A 20,789-nucleotide genomic window follows, 5' to 3' on the forward strand; every position below is an offset into this window, starting at 1 on the left:
TAAAAAGCAGGTGTAGTGACCCAAACATGTACATTTATCTCATCGCTGATTAACACTTAAACAAGCAACTCAGTTCGATTGATTTAGGCATGATAAATGCATGTATATGAATAAACAGACTACTTGATATGTGAAGCGACTGTTTGTGGTACAACTTTATTTGCACTAAATGTGATACAGACTGAATATAAGGAGTTTTGCGGTCAAGTTTTTAAAGTCTGTGCAACTTCGATCCAGAAGCTGGACAAATGGTTACGATTACACTGGTCAACAGTGAAATCATTACTGACTTGAAAAGGCCCTAATCTGTAGTATTTTGGTGTGCCGAACACGAATATAACCGTGAAAAATTTGTATTGGCTCTCGTTTTGAAGATATTCATATACCTCATTTTCTATGTTTCACTGTGTAAATTTCTCCAGTAGGACTGCAGCAACATCCGGAATAATGATGTAACATTGCATAATACCATCATGCTCACATCATCCACAGTTGATTGCATCATTTTCTGATGCAATGCAATACTAATGCCATGCGGCTGCTGAAGTAAGTTGACGTCAGCAGTGTACTATACATGTGTAGGCCTATTATACTAATGCCAGGCGGCTGCTGAAGCTGACGTAAGCAGTGTACTATATAAAGCCCAATCAGATAGGTTCAGCATTTAAAATATTTTAGACGTTGTGCGAGACAGTTCAAGCTACTGTTACATAAAACTTATTATTTTATCCATTTACGTACAATAAAGAACAGTAATGCCTCGAAAGTGTGTTAATACCGCGGACAATTTTTGCTATATTTGTGGGGAAGTGACATTTGCCAACCAGAAGAAAAGTATCAATTCTCAAGTGAAGAAGGCATATCATCTTTACTTCGGATGCAAGGTTGGTGACCAAGACAAGCCTTGGGCTCCGCATATATGCTGTGCTACATGTACAACACAGCTTTCACAGTGGTTGAATTGCAAAAGGTCATCAATGCCGTTTGCAGTCCCAATGGTGTGGAGAGAGCCAAGCAACCACCTAAATGACTGTTACTTCTGCTTGGTTCCTCCTCTACCCAAACATTCCGTCTGCATTGAGACCAGTTCCACATGGTGAGGGACTTCCTATTCCAGAACCTCCAGCAGAATATTCTCTTGATTCATCTGACGAAGACAAAGGTGAGTCGACCTGTTCTTCTCCTGGTCCATCAGCATGCAGTGATCCAGATTTTCACTGTGGTGCATCATCAACCCCACACAGAATAACACAGGAAGAACTAAATGACCTGATTCGTGATTTGGACTTATCAAAGAACAAGGCAGAATTGCTAGGATCAAGACTCCAACAATGGAATCTTCTAGAAGAAGATGTCACAATTACTGCATATCGAAAGCGCCACCAGCATTTGGAGCCTTTCTTCAGAAAGGAAAGTAATCTGATATTCTGTTCCGATATTGAGGGCCTCATGAATGCTTTAAAAATCACTCATGACCCACAAGAATGGAGACTATTTGTGGACTCTTCGAAACTGAGTCTCAAGGCTGTGCTTTTGCACAATGGAAACATTCTTCCATCTATTCCAGTAGCGTATGCTGTCCACATGAAAGAGACATACGATAACTTAAGGCAGCTACTGAATTCCATTGAGTATAACAAGTACAGCTGGCACCTCTGTGGTGATTTGAAGGTAGTTGCCCTTTTAATGGGACTGCAGCAAGGATATACAAAATACATGTGTTTCTTATGCGAGTGGGATAGCCGAGCAAGGGAAATGCACTACATGAGGAAGGAATGGACTCACAGGCAGAATGTAGCCATTGGAGAGAAGAATATCCAACACCCAGCTCTGGTTGAGGCTCAGAAAATCTTGCTACCACCCCTTCACATCAAACTAGGTTTGATGAAGAACTTCGTGAAAGCCATTGACCGGACTTTGCCAGCATTCCGATACCTGCATGAAAAATTCCCTCGACTCAGCGAAGCAAAGATTAAAGAGGGAGTTTTTGTGGGTCCTCAGATTCGAGAGCTTTTCAAAGATGACCGGTTCAACAACTTGCCGGAAGGTGACGCGAAACAAGCATGGAATGCTTTTCGCCTAGTTTCTACAAACTTCCTCGGAAATGTTAGGGCAGAAAACTATAAGGAACTAGTAGAAGACATGTTGATGAAGTATAAGAAACTTGGCTGCAATATGTCTCTAAAGATTCACTTCCTTCATTCCCATTTGGATTTCTTTCCTAGCAACTGTGGTATTGTTAGTGATGAACACGGCGAACGTTTTCATCAAGATATCGCAACAATTGAACAAAGATACCAGAAAAAATGGTCCACTACAATGCTGGCTGACTACTGCTGGACACTCCTCAGAGATGCTCCCGAACAGCTGTACAAGAGACAGGCGAAGAAATCTAAGATGTAGTCAATGACTTGATTTTTTATAGGTAGGCTATTACAGTTGACCTTTTACTATTGGAATGCATTTCATTATGTAAACATTAATTTCTTGCAGATTACAAAAAAACTAGAGCCAATTTTGCAATTTGACTGTCATATTCGTGTTCAGCACATAAAAATTGATAAGAATTGACTAATTTTATTTCAGTAACATGACTTTTGTAAAAATTTGTTGTCCAGTGTTATCAGTTGATATGTCGTTTATTTGTTCATTAACCTGAAATCAGTATCTTATTTATGATTGATTATTGTGGGAATCACGATGACAAAAGCAACTCATTTAGCAAAGCTAGAAATCAGTATCTTATTTATGATTGATTATTGTGGGAATCACGATGACGCGACACGAAAGCAACTCTTTTAGCCAAGCTAGAAATCAGTATCTTATTTATGATTGATTATTGTGGGAATCACGATGACGCGACACGAAAGCAACTCATTTAGCCAAGCTAGAAATCAGTATCTTATTTATGATTGATTATTGTGGGAATCACGATGACGCGACACAAAAGCAACTCATTTAGCCAAGCTAGAAATCAGTATCTTATTTATGATTGATTACTGTGGGAATCACGATGACGCGACACAAAAGCAATTCATTTAGCCAAGCTAGAAATCAGTATCTTATTTATGATTGATTACTGTGGGAATCACGATGACGCGACACAAAAGCAACTCATTTAGCCAAGCTAGAAATCAGTGGTAGAATTTTGAAATGAGTTCGTGGGTAATTGTGCAAAAAGTAAAACTATGTGATTAAATATTTAAGGGAAAATAGTATTTAGTCGTTTTATACGGCATGGACAAAAGGCAATGGAAACGGTGTTTGAAGGTAATCGCTTAATTCCAGATGAATGAAATCAAAGATTGTCGATATTTTCAAAGAAAGTAAAAGAAAAAAATCTTTTCATGACACTAAAATTGCCATTTCAATTCACGGTGTTAGTGTGACCGATAGGTAACGTATTTACATTGTCAATTGAGAAATGCTTATCAGCATAAACAAGCAAAGCAACTATGTTCATTGTGATGTCATACTTCTGACGATTGTATGACCTGCGTAAATGTTTTACCTGGCAGTTTTCCTTGCGATTGAATAAACAATCGTTGTACATCTCAAAATCTGCATTTTTTTTGAAAACGCAGTTTTTCATTCCTTTGCAAATTGTCTTTTCACTTTTGTCGTTCCTGTATCAGTGGAAGTTTTCTCTTAGACCACATAACTGTCCAGTTAGGGTGCCTTAGAACGCATCCGTGAATAGACCGGGTCTCTTTTGATTCACTTGTGGCATGTTAAGAACGTCGTCTTTCGGTTGATCATTACCGTCATAGAATTTGATGTCATCTATCATGTCGCTCTAAAAGTTGTACGTCTCCACATGAATGCATAACGAGCCTGTCATTCACTAGTAGACCCATCCTATCAACAGTTGTATGTCTCCACATGAATGCATAACGAGCCTGTCATTCACTAGTAGACTCATCCTATCAACAGTTGTATGTCTCCACATGAATGCATAACGAGCCTGTCATTCACTAGTAGACTCATCCTATCAACAGTTGTATGTCTCCACATGAATGCATAACCAGCCTGTCATTCATTAGTAGACTCATCATATCAACAGTTGTATGTCTCCACATGAATGCATAACGAGCCTGTCATTTACTAGTAGACTCATCCTATCAACAGTTGTATGTCTCCACATGAATGCATAACGAGCCTGTCATTCATTAGTAGACTCATCCTATCAACAGTTGTATGTCTCCACATGAATGCATAACCAGCCTGTCATTTACTAGTAGACTCATCCTATCAACAGTTGTATGTCTCCACATGAATGCATAACCAGCTTGTCAATCACTAGTAGACTCATCCTATCAACTGTTGTATGTATCCACATAAATGCATAACGAGCCTGTCATTCATTAGTAGACTCATCCTATCAACAGTTGTATGTCTCCACATGAATGCATAACGAGCCTGTCATTCATTAGTAGACTCATCCTATCAACAGTTGTATGTCTCCACATGAATGCATAACGAGCCTGTCATTTACTAGCAGACTCATCCTATCAACAGTTGTATGTCTCCACATGAATGCATAACGAGCCTGTCATTTACTAGTAGACTCATCAACAGTTGTATGTCTCCACATGAATGCATAACGAGCCTGTCCATCACTAGTAGACTCATCCTATCAACTGTTGTATGTATCCACATAAATGCATAACGAGCCTTTCATTCACGAGTAGACTCATCCTATCAACATATTTGCTTCCAGCCTGGCAGAATTCGTACATCAATATTTGAATAGCGCAAACACTGCAAAATCCCTATCAATAAATTTGGCTAGCTTTATATCTTTCTATTTCTGAGACTGACTGGTACCAAGTCTTTAACTATTATTGTCCTCATGGCAAATGGTGTGTCTTTTTGGCACTTCAGAAGGTTTCATTTGGACACATAACTGTTGCACTTTTCCCAAGATTTTCCATTTGCTTCTAGAACACTGAGTTGTTCACATATTTGAAGAAGTCTGTCCTGAACTCATTGGTAGCTTCTGTCTGTTAAAATTGTATTGAGATCTGTGCATGTCTTGGGTCAAAATTGCAGATCAAAAAAGATAATTCTGTGGGGTTTTTCACTTTCAGACCCAACAGCAGATAAACTTTAGGTTTCAGTAATTTATCACATGGTGCCCTTCATGTTTATTAATGTACACAATAGTTTCGGCATATCTGGTCTAGTGTAATTGTAATAATTTATCACTTTGTTTTGCAAGGGAGATACTGTTCGTCTGTAATTTTCTTTGAAGCAAGTTAGTAGTCCTTGCAATGGTCGTGTAGATGCAATTGTATCTCCAAATCCATCTCTAAAATATAACCTCTGTCATCAGCATTAGGGAACGAGCTTGAAATCCACTTTCACTCGTTAACATCAGGGATGTTTAACAAACTTTTCCTTGCAGCCACATCATTTGTTCTTCAATAGTCCATCTGAATTGTGCAACCTGCAAGCATTGGCTTATTGCCAGGTCATATAAATGTTTAATTTACAGGCATGTCATAAATGCCACTGACTGGATATTGTCCTCAGCTTTTACTACTCTCCGCAACGTGGGCGTTCATAATCAGAAATGTGCTATGTGACTTGGGCACATTACATTATATCTCCCATTCATCACCAACATAATATGCCTTACTTGCTTTGGAGTATCTGTGTTGGATCATGTTAATACCACCTCATGTCAGGATATGTCAAGTTCAAGTTCGATACCTGATATCTTTAAGCTGGCATCATGAGCTAAACCGGGTTCACTGTATTAATGCTTTGTGGTAAGTTTTGGTTTTCGCTACATTTATTGACTCATTGAACATTTAACATACCATCAATTAACCGTTTAACGTAATATTCATAATGGTTATATAGCATCTTCAATTTGAAATTTAAAATCGCATCATGAACATACTGACATGACGCATCTTATAGGTTACCGTCACTCAAATTTTAACAAAACCTTTCTTTACGAAGTATAGATGTTTCGGTAAATCGATCGAAGTTATTCTTATCTTCATATGGGAATATATGCTTTCTCAAATATGTAGATTGCATGTCTCTAAAATGTGTCATAGGCTACAAGAACCTGTCATCAGTCAAACTTCGATTCAGATTATCTAGAGATTGGTCCATCTACAACTCAAATCGTTCTTTTACCTATTGTTTCCTTGCCATCCATTATGAGACTATCTACAATGAAACCCTTGCTGAATGAAATGGCTTTTCATCGTTGTTGGGTATTAGTTTTATATTATCATTAGGATCATGCACTATATATCTTTTTACAGTTGCCTTGAGGAACAGATGAATATCATAACTTTCAGTTTATGAACGAATAGTGGGATGGCTAAAATTCAAATTAAAGTATATACGGACTGAACTTGCCTGTTAAGCTATCGTGGTCACGGGCTTTGACAGAGATGGTGCCCCACTCACCTCCGTTGGTAAATGTTTTTGTCTCCGATATAAATCCTGTACCTGTCGTGTTTGTTTTGGGCAGTAACTGATAGTTTTGCGACATTAGTAAGGTTCTAGTGGCGTGATAGATGGTTGCACTAGAGCAGGGGTTCAAGAGAGTTATGGCATTGGAATTCATGAGTAATTCATTATTGCTTTTATTTTGTAGTGCGCGACAACGTCACAGTTCCCATATTTTGTATTATTTGAAGTTGAACTATTACGCCAGAAGTCTTATTAACCTCCTATTACCTTAAAACATACAATTTAACCTACATCAATGAACCTGAAATATGGGTTATAATGACCTACTTTCGCGAGGAGGATGAAGTACTCATCAATATGCATTTCCTAACCAAGTATCATTATTTCAGGCATAACAATACGTATATAGGTTTCATAACTGTGATAGAAACGCATAACAAAAGCAAAAATATCGAAATAATTTACACCTTTGTATAACATAGCCCCCTTAGCCTTTTCACAGGGAGATAGGTGCAATGAAACCCAACTTGTTGCGTTAGACCTTCGAAACAGAACGGCTGAGATGCAGCGAGGATTTGCATACGTGCGAGGATGTGCGTATATACCAGGTTGACCATATGTGTCAGACTGTGCATGTATTCCAGGATGTGGATATATATATATATATATATATATATATATATATATATATATATATATATATATATATATATATATATACATACAGAGCCTTTAGATATTAATGTCTGATGGACAAAGTGTTCCCCTGATGGCATTCTTGAATAGCACATAGTAGATTGGTCTGAACTAATAGGTTCTTCACTGAAGTCAGACTTAGTTTGAACTGCAAACACTCATTTTTCCGTTCAGTTATTTCCTTGTTTTAATAGACTAACAACAACAAGGCTAGATCTGTTTACTCAGGCAGTAAAATAGCAATATTTCTTGTTACTTTTCACAAACTAAAAGGGTTAAAGATAGGAATCGGCAAGATTATTGCATCTAAAGCACAGAGGAAGCATAAGCATTAAAATAATAGTGCCACCCGAGGAGCAGTCTGAATTCTGTCTATCTGAGTGTTTGCCTTTCGAGAATGAAATAAGCAACATGATTTATCATGTCATGTTATGTTAGGTAACTGTCATCGATATAACATTTCATAAAGTTAAACACTTTGATCAAAAATATTAGTATATACTCGCATAATCAAAGCATTTTTAATCCTCGTAGTAAGGGTCTATGGATTAGATATGGATCATTAGAACTTTATGTTCGGCCCGCCATAGCAGATGCTCGGCTGTAAACGATCAATTTGGTGTATGTGTGTCTCCGTCCGCGTCTCAATGACTTCTAATTTCACGTCAGACCCTATATTTAACCTCACTGTTTAATTTTACTACTTACATTTTATTTCAACACAATTTAGTCCTATCCATTTCTGATATAGCTTGTATTAGTTTCAGTATGTGATTTCCTTTCTACATACACATATATATGGTCATCTCTCTCTCTCTCTCTCTCTCTCTCTCTCTCTCATACACACACGCCGCATTTTGTTACCTGTATCATGTACGTATTCAATATATGCCCAAAATATCAACCCGCTAGGAAAATATTTATCAAAAACCAAAAGGAGATTGGATCACCACACACATACCCAGAATTACTTATGGACTCTAATAAAAATAAACAATCAGCATACAAAAATATAAATAAATTCATAGGCTCAACAGGACTTAGGAACAAAATATAATTACTAGCCCCACAAAACCAAAAGACCCAGTAACTAGCTAAATAAATTTAGAAGCCCCCACATAAAAACCCATAACATATCATTCAATTTTATAAAAATATTAATAAATAATTCACTTACGAAGCACCTATCCAAAACTAAGGGAACCGCAAAATCGGATGTCCTAGATGTCCTTAACGAACCGAGTAATCAGCTAGGTCTCCGGTCCTAGATGTCCTTAACGAACCGTGTAATCGGCTAGGACTCCGGTCTCTTGCTAAATAAAGTATAAATAACATTCAATCTCTAAAAACATTAATAAATAAATAACTTAAAGAGGCAATATCTAAAAACTTATAAATAACATAACGTAGGAAGCACACCCTAAACACCGCGACTAGTATTACCATAATAACCTTGAAAATCTCTCTTCATACATGATTTCTACTAGCAACCTCTCTAAACAGCATAGAACACACTCCCCTTTTTATAGAACATTTTGAAGAACAAAAACAAAAAACGAAACAAAAACGCAAGAAACACCAGGCAAATGCAACAAGAAACCAGCGAGGTGAAGCAACCAGGACCGTTCCCGAGCTCTTATTCCCACTAATGACAGCCAACCATTCAACTGTAAGGGACCTTTATGGACCCACAGATTGAGGCCAAACTATCAGGGTTCTTTGAACCCGTAAAAGCCTGGGGGAGGTGGCAGTCAGAAAAAAGTGGCACATGCACAACTGTGCGCACGCCACTATAATTAAACTCAACAACAACAACAACTTGTATCAAATTCTTTTATCACAAAACTCCCCTTTCTTGAAAAAAGGTGTTACAAAAGATACCACTTTAATACCATTCGTGTATCCATTTGTACGTCTTTCTGCTTGTTACTAAAATTCCTCCTAACAATCTGCGAGAGGTGTGCCATTCTTAGCTCTTGTCCATCTGGACCCTTGAATTTTGTTAAAGATCAAATGCGACCAAAATTCAATTACCTAGATATTTTCAAACATTTTCTGACCAAATTTCGTTTATAGCAGTATGATAAATAGGAGCTTGAGACAGGATCACCAGTTCCGGTCCACAGCCTGTAAACCCTCTAGTTCCCCCATATCCTTTTCCCCACTGAGGAAATGTTTGCTCATGTTTGTATAGGGGATTGTAACCGGCATATAAGACGTTAGTACTCAAAGATACGTAGGGTGAAGGTTTGCCCCGCGCGAGATGCTTTCATGTTCATCCCTAACAACCTTAGTGCGAGGATAACTTCAGATTAGCTTTCTCTATGCAGTTTGTGTATGTGATTGAACAGTTGAAACATTGTCATATATGACGTCAAGATATTTTGCCTTGTACGAGGCATACCCAGATCGAAAACATGTACGTGGCGATAACCGTAATACTTATGATCCCAATATCAAAGTTGGATTCATCAAAAAACGGTACTTCACGTTGTTTAGAAGCGCATGATATTTCATCGGCGGAGAATGTTTGGACAACGTCCATGTTGCTTTGATAATTCTCGGACTCGTACAGGGACGAAATCGATCATGCAGTGAATATCCAACAGGCCATTTATCATCTTGCGCAGGATGCTTACGCGCATCTAGGACCAGCTGGTATGCCTGCCAGACCTGGTGTTGGCGCCACCCTTGCACCGAGTCCAAAACTGAATGTCAACAGTGAATTTTGTTACGCGTAGACGAAAATTTGGGGGAAACGAATTGTTCTTTTCGTGTGAGATTCCACTCAATCATATATTCGGGTTTGCAAAGATATTCGTGGGGTTATCTTCGGAACCAAACACAGTCGTGTTAACCCGAAACGTCAACAATAACGATGCAATTTGGTATGGTACTGGTGTTGCTGATGGTCGATTAGTTATGTTATGTTGTCAAAAATTGGCATTGCCGATGCCAGCAATAGCCACATCACTGACCAAAGAAACGCGTTTGCTATCGTAAAGGAATCCAGAGGTACGTTAACGTTATTGTTTCTCACGCTCACAACAGATTCGATATAAAACGCCGTTCAACAGTTGTCATGACAAATAAGTACCCAACAAGGTATCACTTGTTTCTTGTGTTTTAAGCCCGTAGCCTAATGAAATTTGACAAGTTCGGAGTTAGTGAATATTGTCTGCGGATAAACAGTCATCCGGAAGCGTCCGAAGAAATTTTGCTCGATAGGGAAACCAATCATGTCGCACGTGTATACCACACGCAGTGGTCGTACATGAACGGGCATAAATAAAAAGTTGACACGGGCCTGCAGATGTTCCAGAAAAAAAACTTTATTACATTGTGATCGATTTATTAATTTTCTCTTGAGCATCTAGACCAGTCGATATGCGCTGCAATGCATGCGTGTCAATTACTGATGAACTGCTGTAATCACCCCTTTCAGATTCTCCTTCTGGAGGGCACAGTTGGCCGTAATAGGGTCATTAACGAGCCTATAGAGAATTCGGAGACTCTTCCAAGAACTCGTAGTTATTATAACTGAACCTCTAATGTTTAAAATAAAATGTCAAATTTGTGTAAACTTGTTACACTGAGCCCACGTCAACTTGAAAAGATTTCAACAATGAGGAGAAAACAAAACGGAATTCATTTGAATCTTTTCGCGGACGAGATGTCCGGAAACACCACACTGATGTTGACATGGAAGCTGGAAACGTTAATATCGCAATCTGCAAAACGTCAACATCGCGGAATAGCTTAAGTTGTTAGTAGCCGGTGTTGTCGTGATGAACACGACGGCTGAATATTATCATTTCTCACGGTCATTTCAGCGCCATTTCACGGCTGCAGCTCATGCGGTTGCAACTGCAGCTGCATTATGAGCCGTCGGAACCTTATCCGGGATGGCCCTGGTGCATAACTTCTGGCGGAGCCTTTCATGAACACATTAGAAAGAAAAAGGTGACATCCTTGGTAAATTTCGTCCTCTATTTATCTATTGTTTCTATTTAACATGATCGTTAAATTGATTTGTCAGACGTTTGCGTTTTGACGCGCACGCCATTTCCCCCAAAGTGGCCATGTCGAGCCTCAGTCCACCAGATATGTCAATCGTAAAGAAACAATACGGGTGCTGGATGACCTCCACGAACATGTATCGGAACTCATTCCATCAAACATTGGTTCAGAGCCAATAAGCCAAGACGACGAAGACGTCTTATTTTCATTGGCAAAATGGACTGTCTCGCAGCAGCTACTTAGCAATTTTCCCGGTTTAACAACTTTTTTTGGTACAATGTTTTGGATTTAGGACTATAGTAGACTAGTGATAGAAGCCCTACAGATCATGTACGTTTCTGGTGTCCCTTCAATAAAGAGAACGCAAATAACAGGGCATAAACACATGCTTTTCTTACTTGGTAATATGAATTTTAAAAAAAAATAATATATTTACATTTTTTAAATTTCAATTTCCTCAAAATTTGCATTTTTAGTTCTGCAAATTCAGATTACACGACCACGTCATGGATTCCAAAACTTGATACATACCGCACAATTGTAGTGTAATTTCGACTACATTTCTAACAGAAATGTAATTTCGTGTAATTTCGACCACATTTCTAACTCGTTTTTTCGGACTAATACTGCACTCCCAAGGTCATGCAGTATTACTCAGAAAACACTGGTTCGTATTTTCCCATACAAATGCAGTAACCTATACATATACAACGGAGTCACGATCAATTATAAAACTTCTACTAGCTGTAGTATTTGTGTATTAGGACGCCTCGTGGAAACTTTACTTGGAACTATGGGGTTTGGGGTGCGCAGATTACATTCGTGTACATTTTTGTGTGCATAATTCCTCAGTGGTAGAAAGTCACGGGGTGTATAGAAAGTTATTTAAGGATCAGAAACCGTAATGGGTCGTCCGGTCTCAAACTGCTATTATGATAATACTCTTGGAACAGGTTTTAAATGCAGTGACTTTAACCGAGCCTGGAATGGTTTGTCATTTGAATCATCTCCAGGCTGTTATCCATGTATAAACATCCCAAAGTATGAAACAAATCGTCATGAAAAGTTAACAAACCGACAGATGACAGTGGATCCAACATGTCATCAAGTAACTGTTGCAAGTCTAAATATCAGCAGGATGATTCTTGTTTTTGATCTATAGGGTTGCTTTTTTTTCCTTTAAAAAAAATAAAGCTTAAGTATCCTTAGAGCATGCCATGTTTTGGATACAAGCACTTGTATTAACAAATAATAAAACTTCCACATGCATAGCCACGTGTTATGACGCCTGTCAATTAATTATCACCAAAGAAATTAACCATTCAGGGAAAGCTGTACAATAACAGGCTCCAGGACACTTTCATATTTATATCCACAGACGAAATCCATAACCACATATAACACTTGCATGAGGTGAACATAAACGTGATATGTTCTGGTGACAGTTCACAATTTTTTTTAGCAGTTCCATGCTGAGTATAATTGTAAACGTGTCTGTCATGATCACTATCCAAGTGCTAATTTACTTTTCACTTGAATTTGTTTGCTTTATAGTCTTTGCAAATAATAACTTCAGAAGGTTAATGGTAAACATTGAAGCTGATGGAATGCGAGTGAATTATCTTACAGTTCAAAGGTCATCTTGATTTGTTTCAAAGCGTATTTATTATCATGCTACAACTTAGTGTAGGTTCTGTAATAACTTGCTGTAATGGCAGAAATCACTTTAAACGATTGCGTAGAAAATGTATGACCTAAACTATATATAACTGCTTGTAGATGTTGATTAGAAATGAAATATATCCTTTAAAAATATTATTTTAGATTTCTACTGAATGCCTGATTTGCCTGATGAACAATACAGTATATATATATATATATATATATATATATATATATATATATATATATATATATATATATATATATATATATATATATATCAATACAAAGAATGACTTGTTGCGATGCAAAATGAAAACGTACGGTATGTGATAGATAAACTGACACTTTTTTAATATCTTATTTATTTTATACAAGATAATGTATATAATTTATAGATATCTTATAAGCTACTTATATAAATTATCTTATAAATTTTGATACTTTATAAACTTAATAACATATTTCAAAAACGTTTTCGGTTATTTCATAAGCTGTCTTAGATAAAGTTATCAATTGTATAATTTGTCCTTTAGATTATATGTTGTTATTGTTGTTATAGGGTTCAACACCATTTTTTTTAGCACACGATAGGGTAGTATAAAAGGTGGAGGAAGAAACAGGGAAAATCCCGGAAAGGACCACCGACCCACGAGAAGCTACTGGCAAGCTTTCTCACGTACCCACACTGGCCGAGCCGGATACTCGAACCCACGCAGAGGTGAGGTGGCAGTGATTCGTAAAGAGAGTCCCTTATAGATTATATAAGATATCGTATTGACCCAAATAATATCTAGTGCAGTTTACAATATATCTTAGATATTATGATATTATTAAGATGACTTTGAAACTTTACAGGATATCTTATTTAAATCTTAAGTATAACTGAATATAATGTATTTATAGAGTTTATAAGATATTTAATAATGTTATGAGATATCTTATACAGTTTATAAGATATCTTACAGCGTTTGAGATATATAGTTCTGGGAATAAATATTAAACTGACTTGCCATATGTTTTACAGACATATTTAACGAAACCGCGCAGAAGCGGCATTGGCCATCGCTTTCACTGGCTCTAATGAGGGTAGGCAAACTTACATCAAACCCTACCAGCAGGAAATCAATACAAAAGCAATTTATCTACAAAGATATTAAAGTTCAAAACTTATTTTCTTCCCCTATAAGCTGCCACTATAATCAAAGTTAACATTGTTTACAAACTGGACCTCGTACTTAGCCAGTTCTCATATTACTTGCTCACGTGATTCACTATCTTCCCCTTCAACATACCTGTCCAAAATAAACGGGAAAGGTTAACGGAAACTAGAACTACACCGGTAGAACACGCCTGTAAGTGAATCGTATTTACATTTAATCAGAGTCATAAATGCTATGTATGTCTCGGATTTGACTAACAACATAAATTCTGTATTCATACATAACAAGCTAATTTTGCACCCGCAACTTTAAAATACCTGAATTCTGAAGACAGCGTTGTCCTTAAGACAGACAGCAGTTCTCAATCGGAACACATCGTTGCTTTCTTAGCAAAATCAACAACTGAAATACCTTTCTACGATGATTGGCGGAAATGCCCGAATGTATTGCGAGTTCTGATCATGTTCTTTATCATCAAGTACAAACAAACGTCGGTATTCTTGTATTCAACATACTGGAACATTCCCTTTATCCTCAGTTCCATAAAGGGTTCCAATATACAGTTTCTTACGTTGCATGTGGGGTGTGATTTTAACCAAAAGAAATTCTCAGGTTCTCCTAACTGGTTATCCTGGTTATATAAAAACGACTTCATATATCTTAGGTATTGCTAAAATAACTTTGAATTTTCTTTATTATGACTGAAAGGTATAATTTGGGTTGTACAGCATACAGATTAGTCTTATTTCAGATATGCACCTCTCAAAAGACCCAGTTCCACAAAGTTATTTTTCTTTCTGATAAAAGGTAAATTGGGAGAAAAAAAAAAGAACCGATGACTTTTTAATTTTTAATATTTGAATATTTTATAATTCATCTATTGCAATTTCAGAAGATGATATTGTCTGTTCTGGCAAAAATCATTTTCCCTATTTTAATAACTGATAAAACTTACTGCATTTTACACTAGTTCAGGCTCGTTTTTCCTACACATGGCAACAGCCATATTGATCAGCTGTCTGCTTTGGGTAGTATATAGATTCCAAGAGTACCATCGGTAAAGTAGCATAAAGGTATGCCAACATTCTCCCTTCTATGCATGTCGCCAGTGCAAACAACTTTACCGTATACCGTTCCATCTCTCAGAAGTACATAATAACTGTAGAGCGGAAGCAATATCATGACGCGTTGTTTATCAGTATAAAATATTAATGAAGACACAAAAAGTAAGAAAGATTCTAAATAAGCTGTGAGGCGATTTTTATATCTCTACACCTGAACCTAAACAAAAACAGAAAACAAGGAAAAAAAGAGCAACAAAATGTCCTACAAATTAGGTATATAGCTACAATGGAAATGTCATTTTTATTGATTTTTTATGGGTCAATGTTATATATTTGCTTTGATTAAAGTAACTAGTGTAAGTTGAATTAAGTCAAGTATACTTATGATGCATGGATATCTCCAGGCAGGTATAGTAAACTTTCAATGTATTTTTGTAGCTAAACCATTTGTCGTTATCTTTATGTAATGTACGTCATCACTGATAAGCAGTGTTTCCCTTTACGCACATTTATGCAAGGGATTCACATAATGCAATCAGGATTTTTATTTAGTATCCAATGCGTTGGACGAAGGGTGGCATCGTGTATACTCCGAGCATAGGTATTGACTGGTTCCCCGCTTTGTTTACTTCCTGTGTTGGTCTCCTGTATTCGGATAGCGCAGTGGAACGCAGGGAACATACGAAATAAGGAACCAGACTAGCATAGGCAATGTTATGACGGAGTAGCTTCCCCTATTCTCGCGAGCTCTCACGCGATTTCCATTAAGCTCAGCAAGATGTCATCTTGATGTTTAACCTCAATGCTTGTTGCACTAGAAAGTGATCTCCAGATTAAAACGTCGTGCACTAAAAATCATTAGCGAAGAAAGTGAAAGAAGCAGAACACAAAAGAGTAACTGTGGATCTAACTTTAATGAAAAATGGAGAAAATAATTCCCTTGACTGGAATACGGCACATCCATTAGGATTACCGATGTGACTTCTGATAGCGTGATTGCGAAGACTGCAGAAGTGAATAATCCTTTCGTGACAGGGTTTAAGAATTTTAACAACTCTGCCCTCGTTCGCCACAAGCTATCTGAGAACACATTATAACCCAATACATTCTTTCACAACTAAGAAATCATTAAACTTGCCGAGACAAATGCGTTTATTTGGATTACACAGTCAGGGGGTCATTGCAGATTTTGTTGGTTTCTAACTTTGCTGCAATAAAAGAAAGACCTTAAAATTCAAGTGTAACTTATTAGAAACAAGACGAATCATTAGTCTCCTTCATTTTTGGATAAATTTGTTCTAGGACGAAGTACTTTGAAACCGATGATAGTACACATTTTATGACAGGCAGTAAATTGACTGCCATTCAGTTAAAAAGATTTATTAGGCTTTTTGTATTGGCTTGTATGTAATAAGATTATAAGGAGACTGTTAAAAGTACGATTTTAAAAGAAAATTAACTAATAAAATTATTCTTTGAATGGACAATGCATTTGTTTGTTAACTGTGCATGTTGGTTTATTTATATGTTTAGAGAGAGAGAGAGAGAGAGAGAGTATGTTGTGCAAGTTGCAATATCCTATTTCATGCTGAAAAAAGTACGAGTCGGATGAAAATTTGTCAGTATATTTTTGACCCCCACATTTTTTATTTGACCCCCAGTTCTGACACCAAGGTTTTTTTTTTTACCCTCAGTTTTACACCCCTAGGGGATACACTGCTGATAAGGCGAAGTATCAGCAAATTCCTTACACCCATATACGGGACCCATACACAAAAACACAAAGACTTGCATAATCATGAAATATTCCGAGATCAAACAAAATAAAATGAACAAGTAGGATAGCAAAATCTGACACGAAAAAATCATGTTACTTTTTTTCTTCTTCAAAATCGACCACACTGTACTCAACACATGTCCTATACAATGTGCCATTACATTAATCCAATGTTTCAGTAGCCAGTAAAAATAATAACAGTTTCTAATTCGTAAAATGATCATATTAGTCTCTCTCTCTCTCTCTCTCTCTCTCTCTCCATGGCCTCTTAAGTCCTGATACGTGACATTTATCACAACACAATACCCAATTTTTCAACAGAACGAACCCTGACTGATCAGCCAAATAAGATTTTAATATTGGGGTTTGTTCTGACTTTATCGTGGTATAAACTGTCAGTGGCCGACTCACACAGCAAATAACGCCCGAGGGGCTTTATGTAAGCTGTATGAGTCGGCAACTGACAGTTTATACCATGATAAACTCAGGAAAAAATACATTACACTCTTTTAATTGCAATTCTTTATAAAAAATAAAAAAATTTATTCTTGTTGTTTTGGGGTTTATTAACATATTTCATAAAGATTTTGGAGCCTTATTTCAATGTCAGAATTATTGTTGAGGGCGCCTGCTACGTAGCTATTTATAGAACAGGGGATTCTCCATCTGCAAGTCATAACTACATGAACATCAAACATAATTCTACGAATAGTAGTCGATCTAAGGTTTTGAACATTCAAAAGCATGGTCTTAATCTTATATCTAAATTGACATATCTGATCTGAAGATAAGTTCAATATTCAACGCAAAGGATGTATTGTTTTGTTTGACATACGAATGACTCTTGCACTTGATGTTCCTGTGAATTCATTGTAACATGGCCGAATCGTTATTGTCCATAAACGTGAGTGACCACTTTTCGTTTCTATAAAACTATTTTCGAATTGATTATCAGTTTAGGCTACCTTTAGTGGCTACATTCAGACGAAATTAAGACTATCGGCAATTGGTTATAGTGATGCGGGTCCAATAGTCAACCAGTGCAAGACGTTGACCACGACAGTTACGAGATTTCTAGCGAGATTTCTACCACCTCCCACCCCCATATTGTAATTATCAAGGCCGGCATCTTACATTCTAGGACAGTGAATCCAATTGTTATAATATTAGATTATACCCTCATCCTAATCCATATATCCATTTACCCATAGTTTTAAATTTATATTTAACGAGCCGCAGTGAAAGTACTGAACAGTGTAACCCCAATGTTACTCTTGGCAGAGGGAGCCCCGAGTGGCCTAAAGCGCTCACCGTTCCAGATCACTGCCATCTCACCTCTGTCTACGTGGGTTCGATTCTCAGGCTCAACTAACATGGGTACGTGAGAAAGCATGCCAATAGTTTCTCGTGGGTCGGTGGTTCTTCACGAGATTTTCAAGTGTTCTGCCCTCACCTGTTATACCGCCTGCCATGTATAGCTTGGCATGTGCTGAAAATGGCGTTAAACCCTATAACAACTGCAACTCTTGGCAGATTTTAAGTCTCCCAGTGTTTTTTAAACGTACTCAAAGATTTATTTATATTCAGAAAAAATATAAAGATTTATTATTTGATTATTTCAAATCAATTTATACAATTTTCTAAATAAAACACAAATCCACTGTTTTTATTTCATTTTAAAGGTTTGCAGTGAGTAAGCCTTCCGATTCAATGTTTACATTAGTTACTTTGTACGTGACTCTGATCACATGGTTATGTTCTGACCAATATAAATCTTCCCTACACATATCACTTGATGCAATTATTGGGAAATGACCCCAAACTTCTCAACAGGTTCATTATTACGATTAATTTTAAACATCGTCAGCATCTATTTTATAGTTCATTCGATCATCAGAAACAAGAAAAGCGCGAAAACATATTGTATACATCATAAAACTATTTCATTTTTCCAACAGAACTGATGTAGTTTCTCTCCATATTGATGTGCCCTCCTTCTATCAAACTTTGACCATCAAATCTCGTATCCCGATATCAGGGACTATACAGTTCCCATATCAGACAAGTTTGGTTTTCAAAGTCGCTATTCTTGGACAAATGCTTATTTTATAACAACCTGGCATGGGCTAATTTACGTACTTGAAATGCTTTATCTACCTTTAATTGACCATTCACTACCTCGACGCATGGCCAGTGCTTGCATCTACAGCAAGCGGTGATTGATAACTGTCACATGTGGACGAGTTCTATTACTGCTTGACTGCATATTTGGACTAAAACACTTCAATAAAAGAAATCCGGCATGCTTTAAACATCTTGTTACATTATCTGGACTCAACATATGTAAGAGTGAGCCATCACCCTACGTCAAAAGGAGCGAGAAGTGTTTGCACGAGGACTCTGGCAAATTAGTTTATAGTCGATTGTATCAAAATAAACTTTGCGCAGTATACACTATTTATCAACGAAGGTGCTTGTCATGGCCTAAGTCTTACGGCCAGTAGAGGTCATTTACCGCTTGTTACCTGACTAACGTTTAATTTACGTCGCATTCGCCATATGGCATGCGCGACAGGTTAATGCCCGCACCGCGGGATAATTAATTAATCACTGGGAAGGAAAAAGATCCTCACCTCCCAGCGAGTTTATGCACATAAAGTGTCCTACTTAGTTAGTCCGATTCCCGAGCATTTATGCCTCACGAGACATACGATGGGAGGGAATAGAAACACACATGTCCATCTGTATCTACTATAAGACGTTTATTGGGGATAACTACCCATTCATAGAGCAACCCCCGGGGCACCTGTTAATTTAAAAGAGCGGACATAGTTGCACATTTCGTTATGTAAACGTCCGAGCGAGAGAGAGGAGGAGAGGGACTTGGCATAAGGCTACAAGAACCAACTTAAGTACTGAAACCCCGGTTCGTTCTCAAATCAAATTTTTGTCCAGTTATTCTAATGGACAATTTAAAATACCAATAATGTGTAAGCCACCTGTGCAATTAGTAAAATCCTTTACGTGAAACAAATTTCATTTAATGATTCACACATTTAATTTGAATTTTGTGTACAACGGGACAGAGGCGTAGCTATGATATTTTGCGCCCGGGGACGAACTATAAAATTGGTGCCCCAGCCCCCTCCCCGTTTAATCACATTTTTTAATATTACCCTTGTTTACTTATTATAATGTAACGTTGTAAGCCTCATTTTGGCGCCCCTGTACCTTGGCGCCCGGGGACATATGTACCCCCCTGCCCCCCCCCCAGCTACGCCTCTGCAACGGGAATTTCTAATTTCCGAAATAATCCCAATTCGTTGAGTCCAAATGATTCATGTTATTTTTGTATCACGCAAAATTTGTAATAGAATTTAAATTGTGATGGCATTGTATAAAGGATCAAATCAAGATATGTCAAGGATACAAAGATATCATCGAAAGAAGTTTTTAACAGTGAAAATGACAACTCCATCCATTCATTCAGGCAATCTTGATTGTGGCTCGACCTTTTCAAGTCGAGTTCGCTGATGAAGACGTACAGACACCTCCAGAATGCAAGCTGTACTGTAGTCCTGGCTGGTTTTCTTCTAATTTTCTGGTGGCTGCCATTGCACGGCGCTCTCCCTTCAAACTTCAAAGTCACCTTGTCTGTTTTCTATGCTGGTTCTTTACAGTTCAATAAATATATGTTGGTTCCCATTGCAATAGGGTTGGTGTTCAGGCCCGACCCCAGTGCAAGGTTTTTTGCTTTGAGTCCCACACATTGCTTTTGCTGCCTTGGGCACCGCATGCTGCCTTGGGCCCCGCACATCCTAGGGCCGGACCAATTGGGGGCGGTGGCCTCCCTGCTCCGACATGGCGGAATCCCTCGCTCGTATATATATATATATATATATATATATATATATATATATATATATATATATATATATATATACACACACACACATACACATACACTTG

The 20,789-nt window shown here is 37.5% G+C and overlaps 1 protein-coding gene across 5 annotated transcripts in view; it reads right to left on the reverse strand.

Moving 5' to 3' along the window:
• LOC149789881 (beta-alanyl-dopamine/carcinine hydrolase-like) overlaps positions 1-14,374 on the reverse strand; it is a 31,850-nt gene extending 17,476 nt beyond the window's left edge. For 4 of the 5 annotated variants that reach the window (XR_016423749.1, XR_016423750.1, XM_089971934.1 and 1 more), the window contains exons 1-2: positions 14,297-14,374; positions 8,312-8,447 (exon numbers count right to left, since the gene is read on the reverse strand). The gene's annotated coding sequence lies outside the window, so the exon portion shown is untranslated. Of the gene's footprint in view, positions 1-8,311; positions 8,815-14,296 lie in introns of those variants that run through there. The other variant, XM_089971936.1, reaches the window with a different exon arrangement.
• Positions 14,375-20,789: the final 6,415 nt, after the last annotated feature.

This window comes from Sinohyriopsis cumingii, chromosome 10 (genome assembly GCF_028554795.1).
Source record: "Sinohyriopsis cumingii isolate HCF-2022 chromosome 10, ASM2855479v2, whole genome shotgun sequence".
Classification (NCBI taxonomy): domain Eukaryota; kingdom Metazoa; phylum Mollusca; class Bivalvia; order Unionida; family Unionidae; genus Sinohyriopsis; species Sinohyriopsis cumingii.